Source organism: Pseudorasbora parva, chromosome 13, assembly GCF_024679245.1.
Source record: "Pseudorasbora parva isolate DD20220531a chromosome 13, ASM2467924v1, whole genome shotgun sequence".
Taxonomy (NCBI): domain Eukaryota; kingdom Metazoa; phylum Chordata; class Actinopteri; order Cypriniformes; family Gobionidae; genus Pseudorasbora; species Pseudorasbora parva.
In genome coordinates, this window is record NC_090184.1 from 39,225,634 (window position 1) to 39,239,135 (window position 13,502).

The following is a 13,502-nucleotide window of genomic DNA, read 5'->3' on the forward strand; positions in this document are numbered from 1 at the left end:
GGCGTCCTGCTCTCCGTGCGCCGCTCCTCCCTGGCACCCCCTGCACTCACCGCGCCACCCAGGAGTCCTGCTCTCACCGCGCCGCCCTGGCCGCCTGAACTCTGCGGGCCGCCTGAACTCGGCGGGCCGTCCTGGCCATTCGAACTTTGTGTGCCACCGTGGCCTCTTGAACTTTTTGTTTTCCTTGTCCCTCCCTTGTTTACCCCTCCCTTGTCTGTTTCTTCCTGGTCTGTCCCTCCCATGCCCCCCTGGTCAGTCCCTCCCGTGCCCCCCTGGTCAGTCCCTCCCGTGCCCCCCTGGTCTGTCCAGAATATCAAAATATCACTCCAGGAAGAAGCTAATATACAAGTGTGTGGTATGCACATTTGGAGAGCACATGGATTAAATGATTATGACCACTGACAGGAGAAGTGAATAACAATGATTATCTTTTCATCACAGCTCCTGTTACTGTGTGAACAGTGGTGAACCGATCATGGGCGGCCAAGGCTCATTGATGCACAAGGAGAGCAAAGGCTGGCCCGTGTGGTCCGATCAAACAGCCAAGATACTTTAGCTCAGATTGTTCAAGAAGTTAATGCTGGTTTTAGAAAGGTGCCAGAATACACAGTGCATCACAGTTTGTTGCGTATGGGGCTGCATAACCACAGACCAGTCAGGGTAACCATGCTGAACCCTGTCCACCACCGAAAGCACCAACAGTTGGTTCGTGAGCATCAGAACTAGACCACGGAGCAATGGAAAAAGGTGGTCTGGTCTGAGGAATCATGCTTTCTTTTACATCACGTGTGTGTCTCTTACCTGGGGAACACATGGCCCCAGGATGCACTATGGGAAAAAGGCAAGCTGGCGGAGACAGTGTGATGCTTTGGGCAATGTTCTGCTGGGAAACCTTGGGTCCTGCCATATGGATGTTACTCCATGTACACCCATTCACAGAAACGGTATTCCCTGGTGGCTGTGGCCCTTTTTCTGCAGGATAATGCGCCTGCCACAAAGCAAAAATTGTTCAGGAATGGTTTGAGAGCACAACAATGAGTTTGAGGTGTTGACTTGGCCTCCAAATTCCCTAGATCTCAATCTAATCGCTCATCTGTGGAATGTGCTGAACAGACAAGTCTGATCCATGGTCCCCACTTCGCAACTTACAGGACTTAAATAATCTGCTGCTAACATCTTAGTGCCAGATACCACAGCACACCAGGGCTGTTTTGGCAGCAAAAGGCAGACCAACACAATATTAGGAATTAGGTCATAATGTTATGCCTGATTGTTGTAAATTACATTATAAAAAATTACCAATTAATTACTAATCACATTGACAATAAGGATCTATCTCAGTTCTAAATTTGATATAACTTACTGATTAGTTAAGCCTACTTTCCATATTGGTTAATAGTAATAGCTGTGTTTAATGTAGTGCTACTCATCTGACTTGCATTCATTCCTGCATAGTTACCTATTAATGACGGACCTTTATTCTAAAGTGTTATATAGTATATGTACTATATAATCAGTTTCATTCCATATATTCATTCTGACTATATTTATTTTCATTCCATATACAGGTCCTTCTCAAAAAATTAGCATATTGTGATAAAGTTCATTATATTTTAGATTTATTGCACTCAAATATTTCAGGTCTTTTATTATTTTAATACTGATGATTTTGGCATACAGCTCATGAAAACCCAAAATTTCTATCTTAAAAAATTAGTATATCATGAAAAGGTTCTTTAAACGAGCTATTAAACCAATCATCTGAATCAACTAATTAACTCTAAACACCTGCAAAAGATTCCTGAGGCTTTTAAAAACTCCCAGCCTGGGTCATTACTCAAAACCGCAATCATGGGTAAGACTGCCGACCTGACTGCTGTCCAGAAGGCCATCATTGACACCCTCATGCGAGAGGGTAAGACACAGAAAGAAATTTCTGAACGAATAGGCTGTTCCCAGAGTGCTGTATCAAGGCACCTCAGTGGGAAGTCTGTGGGAAGGAAAAAGTGTGGCAAAAAACGCTGCACAACGAGAAAAGGTGACCGGACCCTGAGGAAGATTGTGGAGAAGGACCGATTCCAGACCTTGGGGGACCTGCGGAAGCAGTGGACTGAGTAGAAACATCCAGAGCCACCGTGCACAGGCGTGTGCAGGAAATGGGCTACAGGTGCTGCATTCCCCAGGTCAAGACACTTTTGAACCAGAAACAGCGGCAGAAGCGGCTGACCTGGGCTACAGAGAAGCAGCACTGGACTGTTGCTCAAATTTTGCATGTCATTCGGAAATCAAGGTGCCAGAGTCTGGAGGAAGACTGGGGAGAAGGAAATGCCAAAATGCCTGAAGTCCAGTGTCAAGTACCCACAGTCAGTGATGGTCTGGGGTGCCATGTCAGCTGCTGGTGTTGGTCCACTGTGTTTTATCAAGGGCAGGGTCAATGCAGCTAGCTATCAGGAGATTTTGGAGCACTTCATGCTTCCATCTGCTGAAAAGCTTTATGGAGATGGAGATTTCGTTTTTCAGCACGACCTGGCACCTGCTCACAGTGCCAAAAACCACTGGTCAATGATTTACTGACCATGGTATTACTGTGCTCAATTGGCCTGCCAACTCTCCTGACCTGAACCCCATAGAGAATCTGTGGGATATTGTGAAGAGAAAGTTGAGAGACGCAAGACCCAACACTCTGGATGAGCTTAAGGCTGCTATCGAAGCATCCTGGGCCTCCATAACACCTCAGCAGTGCCACAGGCTGATCGCCTCCATGCCACGCCGCATTGAAGCAGTCATTTCTGCAAAAGGATTCCAGACCAAGTATTGAGTGCATAACTGAACATAATTATTTGAAGGTTGACTTTTTTAATATTAAAAACACTATTGGTCGGATGAAATATGCTAATTTTCTTTAGATTTATAATTTTGGGTTTTCATGAGCTGTATGCCAAAATCATCAGTATTAAAACAATAAAAGACCTGAAATATTTCAGTTGGTGTGCAATTAATCTAAAATATATGAAAGTAAATTTTTATCATTATGGGAAAAAAATGAACTTTATCACAATATGCAAATTTTTTTAGAAAGACCTGTATATATATATATATATATATATATATATATATATATATATATATATATATATATATATATATATATATATATATATATATGGAATGAAAAGTAATATAAGGAGTGAAAATGAATATATGGAATGAAACGGTTTCATTCCATATATATATATATATATATATATATATATATATATATATATATATATATATATATATATATATATATATATATATATATATATTCAGTTTAATTCTATACATTCAGAGTTTAATTCCATATACTACTTTTCACTCTATATATTCATTTTCATTCCATATATATATTTGGTTTTATTCCATATAATCAGAGTTCTGTTCCATAGATTCAGTTTCATTCCATATATTCAGACCAGCTTTTGATGTTTTGTTTTTCATTTTATTATTAAATAAATAAATTATTAATAATTATAAATAAAGTAGCTATGCATTTTGTATTTTAAAGTTTACATGTAATTAAAATCAACAACAAAATATACTTTAAAAACATCATTGCACTGTATAGTGACAGATGTTGTTTGATTCGCTGTCTTTATTATAAAAAGTTGTGCCACTCGGCTCGGACCAAGCAATGAATGAATGGCTCAGATTGTAATTTAAGCGAGATTATCCAGCCAGCTGTTCACAAGTCTGGTGCAGAAAGTTGTACTGCTAGACTTCGCCTTTGAGCTTTTAAAAGTGATTATGTTTGCTGGAAACAAACAAGCATCCTGACAATTGTATTTACATGGTGCCCTACATTTCACACTCTGCAATGTACACAGAACATAATAATGCGTTGCTGCAAACCATTAAAACGTAATGATATGAAAATGTACACGACTGCATACATCAGAGAAAAGTACAATGGAGAGCAAGACAATGGAGTTCCCGTCGATGTGCTGTAGTACAGCGGTGATCAGAGATTAGGAGGGTGTGTAGCCGATAACCCTCTGGGGCTGATCTCTCTTTTAGTATACTTTCCTTTCCTTTTTATTTGCCATGCCTGAACACAGCCCCTCACATCTGCAAACGTATTGAAGCCGATGAAATATTCATGGATGGGTTATTAATTATTGAGAGCACTGCAGGCAGGTCTTTAATTTTCATCCTTGCTTTTTACTATTGGGTAAAAAATGGAAAAAATGCAGCTGTTAATTGGTGTGAAGGAAAGATGCATCTGGCCCGTCACAATTTGTCAACACTTTGCAACCTCATTTTCGACCCTTCATCACCTTCTCACGCATTAATATAAATGACCAATACCAACATGACAGTTCAAGTGGTTAACCTGCACTGAACAAATGGTCTAACTAATGTAAATCCATTTAGCCTCAACATGTCTGGTATTGCATTTTTTAAAAGTTTTGTGCTGCTATTGGCACGGGAAATAACGCGAGGTAACCCCTGCTTGAGACCGGAATTGTTATTAAAAATTATAGCCCCAAAGAAGCTTGCGGTCCAATTGATGGACCAGGGAATGTTTGGGGAGATGTGGGGATCAAGAATTGTGTTCTGCAAAGAGAGTTTATAAAGAGGTTAATAAATAATTTTGCAATGTGCTGCTTTTGCGGCAGGTCAAGCAAATGTTTGTGCTTTGTTTCTGTTTGATATAATTGTAAATACATCTATTAAAATACTGATCTTCGGGTCTATATCTCTTCCCCAAACTCCCACTGCCCTGTATCTTGTTCTCTCATTGGCTGTCGGTCATCGCAAATAAAATTCTCAGTCTTAACACATTTCACACACACAGCAGAATTTTGAATCGCAAACAAGTCCAGATATTTAGCATGCCAAATATCTCACAGGCACCAGCGACTCACCTGCGATTCTCTCAGATTGCTTCTTTGATTGAATACCCAATGAGTGATTGTCACTTTAGTGAACAATCACCGAATTTCCTTACGATTTTAGGCATGTGTCTGCGATTTTCCTGTTGGCAAGTCAAAATCGGGGCTAAAATCGTGTAGTGTGAACTCGGCATTACTTGACCTAAAGTGTAACTTCACAGATTTTCAACCCACTTTGTATTGTTAAAATGTTGGTAGTAATGTTGGCAGTATATTATAAGTTAACAATGTTTACTCATTCTCTGTATTACTTGGACAGAGAAATTCCCACCAAATTGTCCATGAAACTAGCCTAGAAATCCAGAAGCACTCCATAGCAGCAGCAAATCTAATCCGCCGCGAATGTCGTCTAGCAACTCTCAATACTCTTCTGAGCTGTAAAAACCAAACTCTGGTCAGGCCAATCACATCGTGTATAGAGTCGGTGGGCGGGGCTTAACATAATTAAGAGAGAACTAGAGGTGTTAGTGAGGCCAGCAGGGGGTGCTCACCCTGTGGTCTGTGTGGGTCCTAACGCCCCAGTATAGTGATGGGGACACTATACTGTCAAAGAGCACCGTCCTTCGGATGAGACGTTAAACCGAGGTCCTGACTCGCTGTGGTCATTAAAAATCCCAGGATGTCTTTCGGAAAAAGAGTAGGGGTGTAACCCCGGCATCCTGGCCAAATTTGCCCATTGGCCCCTGTCCATCATGGCCTCCTAATAATCCCCATAACCTGATTGGCTTCATCACTAGGTCTCCTCTCCACCAATCAGCTGGTGTGTGGTGAGCGTTCTGGCGCAAAATGGCTGCCGTCGCATCATCCAGGTGGATGCTGCACATTGGTGGTGGTTGAGGAGATTCCCCCCTTCAATGTAAAGCGCTTTGAGTGCCTTGAAGAGCGCTATATAAATTGAACGCATTATTATCATTATTATCATTATTATAATGACGGCAGAGTTTTTATGTTAAGTAAAAATGGTGAGTTTCCAGACCAAACATTTTGATGTGGGTCAGGCTTGTCAGGCTACTATGAAAACAATCTGTCACCAAATATCCGTTGAACTTTTGACAGCTCCAAGGCTTTAGTGAAAACTATAGATTATACTTCCACATTTTTGTACCCCTGCACACGGACAGTCAGGCCGACAGAGGGTTATTAACAAACAGCTATAGTAAAAGTAGGTTTATCACCAAAAACGGAATCATACTTTGTCTATTCTTTAAGAATAGAACTACCGGAATTCTATAACTAGGCCTACTAGAATGGCCATAGCTGTCATTCTGACCGTTCCTACAAGTCTGCACCAAATGTTGTTTATGTCATATTTACATTTGAAGCTTCTAGGGGTGTAATGATATATCGTTAACCGATATATCGCGATATAAAAATATGACGATATGTATTGTTGATGGAAACGATATGACTCGCGATATAGAGTTGTTTTATCCAAGGCTCAACTTTCTATTTATAAGGTATAATTCACCCAAACACAAATTTACAAATGTAGGCTACCACAAATGTAAACTGTCATCATGTACTTACTTACCATCGTGTCGTTTTTCATTTAACTTCCAAACAAAAATGAAGAACTTCTTTTTGAAACCTTAGAGATTTATGTCCCTATTTTTAAAGTCCATTCCTCTCAAACTTAAAATATGCAAAAAATTTAATAAAGGCATGTAAAAATAACTAATCGAGTGTCTAATCCAAACATTCTTTAGTCTTCTGAAGAGACACAATGGTTTTATGTGATGAATATATATTTAACACGACGCACTGTAGTAAACACTGACGTTCAATTGGTTGCATGACGCGAAAACAACCAAGAATTCTTGGATGAGCTAAACGTTTACAGTTTAAGAGCGGTCATTCAGACGAGCTTTCTTGCGATTAGAGCTGTGACGGATTGCATTGATCATCTGAAGTGCGCGCGCTGGCGGAACTATACATAATGTTGAATATAATGTATAATAATGGAATGGGGGAATATTTTTGGGGCCTGATAATAAAGCACAAATAATAATAATATTAATAATATAAAAAGGTAAACAAAAATTGTTTTAAAAAGTTTTTTAGTTTATTTTCCATTTTTTCCCTGTATGAGTTTGACCTGAAACACTGTGTTTGTGTTTGAAATGCTGACAAGTTGTTTTTTTTTAAAAGATTTTCTAAATATTTTTGAGGCACTGCCTACAATCGAAAGTAATTCACACTCGCTAGACTTTTACTCGTTGAATTATTATTGCACTGGGAATAATAAAGTCGACAACTATATAACTAAGTTTGCTAAGAGGTATTTCCAACTAAAGCAAGATGGTATTTGACTCGAGTAAAGGCCCTCACACTTTCAACAATCCTGGGTAAATCCGAACATGGGAGGAATTGTGAAACAAAATGATAGCCAATCAGAAAGCGAGCTGACAGAAGATGGAAGCATAACAGGACTTCCTCCAAAGCTTTTTCGCTCCACACACAATAGGAACACAACTGTTAAATCAATGATTGTTTTCATCGTCATGTTTGTGACATTTTGACAATCTGATTAGTGTGGGCAAGCCTTAAGCGTTTCCATAGCAGACTGAGAGTGGCCTTGGACGGCAACATGCCCAGTGCATTATGGGTGTTTACGTTTTTGGCAAAAGGGAAAGACAACAGCCTTTTTTTCTCTGTTTTCTCTAGTCAGGTAGCCCTTCTATGGTATAGACAGCCAAGTTTGAAGTGAAAGCCCATTTTGCCTGCAGTGAAGTACCCCTTTAACCCACATTTGACAGTCCGAACTATAGATGTTTAGGTTGACATAAGCCAGTGACGCTATACATTTCATCATTGTAACATCCAAAGCTGTGAAGAGAAACAAATAAAAGCTGAAAATGTGGAGCTAGTGCAGCGCTTAAATGAAATGGATGCATAATGAATCAAAGAAACACCAGCATAAGCATTTTTGCGAGAGAAAAACACTTAAAATTCAAAGCTTTCTCGTTTTGATGCCAATAAATGCACTTGTAGGGCCCATGTTTTTTACCCTATCACTGGGCTGCTGGGGTGAAAAAACACTGAGCATTAAATGTAAAGGCCCAGAACATATCTCATCCACATACACCCACCATAGCAGAGAAAACTGTCCATGAATACACTTATTGGTGTATAAAAAAAGGACAGAGAACTGTTGCTGGGAGAGTGGGCTGAGTGTATAAAATAGTCTTATGAGTCACTGTTTAAATATCTCTAATGAAACATTACAGAGCAAAGTTAAGATCTGGCAATATTTGAAGCTGTAAAACTAACACGAGCAATCTCTGGCAGGAGTCAGCCTTTACTAAACAGGCTTGTGCGCTATTCTGGATCGGACTGAGAATGCCTTTTAAAGTCCAGTTCAAATCCAGAGTTTTGTAGATTTGAATTTATGGATGTAGAATTCAAGTGGAATGAAAGTCAAAGGCGAGTGCTCATTTTTGTTTGTGTATGAAGTCATAAAAGCTATCATGCACACAACATATGAGTTATTTCCATAAGATAATATTATTAATATTTAAAATTCCAAAAATATAAACGTAAATCATATATAAATATTCAAAACTCCTTTATTTTACCCTATGTATTAATATTTATATAATAAAATATATATTATATAATAAATATATATTATATAATAAAAAAGGTTTGACGTTATTTGTCTATGTTTAGGGGGAAAATATATTATTTAATTTTTTAACTAATGAAATACATCTGTTGTGTGATTGTACTACATTTCTTCTGATTTCTTTAAAATTCCTACTTCAGACATTCCACTTCCTGTTATTTAGATTCTGAAGCAAAAAAAAAAAAAAATGTAATGTCCGCACATTGATTAAACTGCTCCAATTTATTGCATTTCATCGTTTCGACCGATAGGTCTTCATCAGGCATTCAGGAATTTACATTCTGACTCATCAACTGTAAGGAACCCATTCAATTCAGATTTTTACTAAAACCTGGTATTAAATGGTAAGTGATAGACTAAGTGATTTATCACTGTCCTCTTTTCTCTTTCTTTGATTTAACATTGCGCTGTGAAGGCGAGAATCATTTCTGATTAAGAAGATAAGGATAAGAAGTGGAAAGGACAAGAGAGACAGAGTGAAAGTGAGCGAGACAGATAAGCCTAAATGTTGACAGAGACATGGAGCGAGGGAGAGAGATGGAGTTGAAAGCATCTCTCAGGAGACAGGAGGACTCGCTCAAGGACAAGTCCGAGAGTTATTTCATGCTCATTTGTTCTGGGCCACAAAAGACCTGATGCATTTCTCCACCCACAGCACCGCTGGCTCTTAAAAACCTCTCCAAACTAATGCAACGGTGCAACTCTCTGTACAGCCCAAACTCTTGAGTGCGTTATGCAAAGCACCGGCAGCAGCCCTTTCACCACTCAGGCTGGAGAGATGCATCCCACATCCAGCATGGTCCGGAGGTGGGACACTTCATCACACTCATAACACATAACTACAACTCACACAGAGATCAGCATTAGCATTTAATAATGCCTGAGAAACGTACAAAAACCTCAGCTAGAGAACTGTTCAGATAAAAGCTTTCCATGGTTCCATACAGTCTCCATGGAGTCAATAATTGTATACATCTTTGATTGCCAAAATGACATTCTGTATTTAAAAGTTTTGTTTTTTTTAATGTGAAAAAAATGTATCCATGCCTTAAAATAGCTTGAATGTAACTCTACACCCTTGCTTCATTTTGTATACGAGAAACCATGAATATGCAAATGAGCCCTGCCTCCGCTCACTCATACAGGGGCGTCTACTACAAGTCGATGTATTAGAATGGTAAATGAACTAAAGACGTCGTTACAAAGCCCATCTCACTACAGTGGCTCTACAATCATTTTATGAAGCGATGAGAATCATTTTTGTGCAGAACCCCCCCGAAATTCATAAAGCTTCGAACTGTTATGAATCAGTGTATCGAATCAGCGGTTGAGCCAAAGCAGACTGATCACATGAAATGGCGTATGAAGGATACGCCAATTCGTATGCCATTTTGGCTTGCGAATCAAGATGCATCATCGCTTGTTAATCAACGCCGTTTCATTCTATTTCCCTACACTGCCCCTACCCCTAAACCTACCCATCACACACACACACTGCCCCTGCCCCTAAACCCTACCCATCACAGGAAACATTCTGCATTTTTTACATTTTCAAAAAATATATAATTTAGTATGCTTATAAATCCATTTACATTGTGGTTCGTTTCAGGGTAGACAATCACACGGAATCACACGGCGTAGACATACACGCAGATAGCTCAAAATATGTACAGATAACACGCTTTAGAAAGTGCCGTGTATGTTTACGCAAAGTCACGATGTCATGTCGGCCAAAGTCACCTGATTTCAGCAGTTTGACGGTTTGACACACGACCCGAATCATGAATCGATATGGTGATTTATTAAGCTCAGAGGCTTCAGGAAGACGTGTTTTGAAATCAGCCATCACTACATAAGTCGTTATTTAGTTTTTTTTGCGCATGGTAAATGGACTGCATTTATATAGCGCTTTTATCCAAAGCGCTTTACATTTTTGCCTCACATTCACCCATTCATACACCAACGGCGATGTCAGCCATGTAAGGCGCCATCCAGCTCGTCGGGAGCAGCTGGGGTTAGGTGTCTTGCTCATGGACACTTCGACACTTGGTCAGGTGGAACCGGGGATTGAACCACCAACCTTCTGGTTTGTAGACAACCTACATGAACCACTGAGCCACTGCCTTCGCACAAAAATTGTTCTTGTCAGTTCATAAAATGATTGTAGAGCCGCTGTAGTGAGATGGGCTTTGTAACGACGTCTTTAGTGCCTTTATGGGTCTTGAGAGAGGAAATGACATTGGTGTCAAAGGCCTTTCTGAGCCATCGGATTTCAACACAAATATCTTCATTTGTGTTCCGAAGATGAATGGAGGTCTTACAGGTCTGAAACGGCATGAGGGTAAGTAATTATTGACAGAATTTTCATTTTTGGGTGAACTAACCCTTTAATGATAATGATATCTCTAAAGCCCTCCCACATGTTGACGTGATTAGTTATAAGGTGATTTGTGACGACAGAAACACCAGCGAATTCAAGAAACACCAGTGAGTTTTTGTTAATTAATTTTTTTACTGCATTATTAAAGAGAAAGCATTAAGAATTGGTATGTATGCCTAAATACAATGCAAGTTGCTTTGGAGAACGTCTAAATCAGTGGTTCCCAAACCTGTCCTGGAGGACCCCCAGCACTGCACATTTGGTATGTCACCCTAATCAGACACACCCACTTCAGGTCTTGCCATCTCTACTAATGAGCTGATGAGTTGGATCAGGTGTGTCTGATGAGGGAAACATGCAAAATGTGCAGTGCTGGGGGTCCTCCAGGACAGGTTTGGGAACCACTGGTCTAAATGCATAAACATAACATCACATTGCTTAGCAGTTGTCCACTATTGTGGGCCAAAACTGTTGTCAATTTCCTGAACAAAGATCTGGCTATAAAATCTCACTCTGGGATTGTATCATTAAAGCAGTAAAAACAGGGAAAGCAGCCCAAGGAAATAAATCCACACTTAGTAATCAAATGGAGTGTGAGATCACATGAACTGAGGATGTAGGCATCCATTGTGACTGTTAAGGGTTCCTTTGCTGTCTGCGCTACGGGTCACTCATATTCCCACGGGCCATTTTCTCCTGGTTTGTTACTTCAGGTCTCCTGCACGGTTTTATTTAGAGCAGCTATAATTAAACAGCGCATTTTTGTTCAATGCACGCCAACACAAGGCACTTAAACAAGAAAACATCACTGGGCCATCAACTATGATAGGTTATGATGCATTGTTTCTGCTTATATCATACGTGCCTGATATAAGATTATATATACAACTGCACTTCTATAACGTCATGCTATTTTGTTACATTTTTGATGAAACACCATAATTATTTAAATAAAACCATTATTATTTATTATTATAAAGTAGATACGACTTAAAATAGACAGTTTTGATGGCTCCATTTGGTATAGCCTATTGAAAGTCATGACAGGAACAAATGCACATAATACTTTAAATTACAGTGACATATTTTACAAATACTACAGTTAGACGAATAATACACTAAATGACTCAGTAAGTGCTCAGTTTTCTCAGTAAGTGCCGTGTACACTGTAACACAGTGAGACATTATCACTGTAATTTAAAGTGTGACCCATATAAAAAAATACACAGATTAAAATAATATAAACAAACAAGGCTGGCTTCTAATGGTTCTAAATATTCTAATATATGCTTCCTACATGGTCACTAAAAGCAGGTGAAGACGAATTGACCATCACCTCCACACAGACAAAAAAATCAAGCGAATTCAAAATAAAGGCACGAACTCCGAAACTTCAGAAACTCTTAAAATATAATACAGTACATTTACTAATTGTTTTATTCCCTTTAAGAAGTAACATTAGTTTGTGAGTTTGTAACTTCTGAACTTAAACCACAAATGCCAAAGAGATGCTTTCAGAAACGCCCTTACCTCCAGCGATTGTAGGATGGAGCCGATCCAGGGTCTCACTCTCACCTCTTTCTCTACTATTATGTTGCAATTTGAGCAAATAACCGCGTCTACGGTAGGCAGTTGATTTGATTATTTGCTTATTTCATCCTAAAAATGAAGTCTATCGTCACCATCTCGGTCCGTTCGAAAGCTTGTCTCCGGAGTGAAATTATTCTCGCATCACCAGCATCAGCATCGCTCCCTTATGCATCTTTTACAGTGTATTTGAAGCGCCCCTGCACGCCGAGGCCACGCCCCCTCGCTGCTTCCCGTTACGCTGTCATTAACCAATGGGAATGTCAGGCCAGGTCGTTCCGCCAATGGCACATAGGGGCAGGACCTCGGTCTATCCCACAGCAATGATGTAATGGTCCAGTTTTCGCTCTCCCTCCAGGTTGAGCGCTCCTGCGGCAGCGTCAGGGATGAAGAATAACCCCTGCCATCAGCGCTGAGCTCATACAGTCTCGTATTTCTGTTCAACACAAACGCATGATGTCAGAGATAACTCGTAAACCTTTATCCTCTCGGGAGCAAGCAAACAAAAGATGTTGACATTCGTAACATTCTTCAACATTTATTTGAAAGATTTATTGATTCTTTGCGGAAAAATATTGATGGTGAATATTTTCTTTTTGTATAAAGGGGCAATTAAATTTTTATTTTCCATATATGTTCATCTTCGGAACACAAATGAAGATATTTTTGTTGAAATCCGATGGCTCAGAAAGGCCTTTGACACCAATGTCATTTCCTCTCTTTTAAGACCCATAAAGGCACTAAAGACGTTACAAAGCCCATCTCACTACAGTTTTCACGAGGCAATGAGAATAGCTTTTGTGCGCAAAAAGACCAACGAAATAATGACTTATAGCTATGCTAGATATATATATAGCTATTGATGGGCCGATTTCAAAACAAAGATTCAAACCGTGAATCAGTGTATCGATTCATGATTTAGATCCCCAAAGTCACGTGATTTCAGCAGTTTGGTGGTTTGACACGCTATCCGAAT

The 13,502-nt window shown here is 39.6% G+C and overlaps 1 protein-coding gene across 1 annotated transcript in view; it reads right to left on the minus strand.

Moving 5' to 3' along the window:
• si:ch211-180f4.1 (uncharacterized protein LOC100144405 homolog) overlaps window positions 1-12,765 on the minus strand; it is a 28,163-nt gene extending 15,398 nt beyond the window's left edge. The window contains exon 1 of the mRNA XM_067414336.1: window positions 12,470-12,765. The gene's annotated coding sequence lies outside the window, so the exon portion shown is untranslated. The remainder of the gene's footprint in view (window positions 1-12,469) is intronic.
• Between the last annotated feature and the right edge of the window lie 737 nt (window positions 12,766-13,502).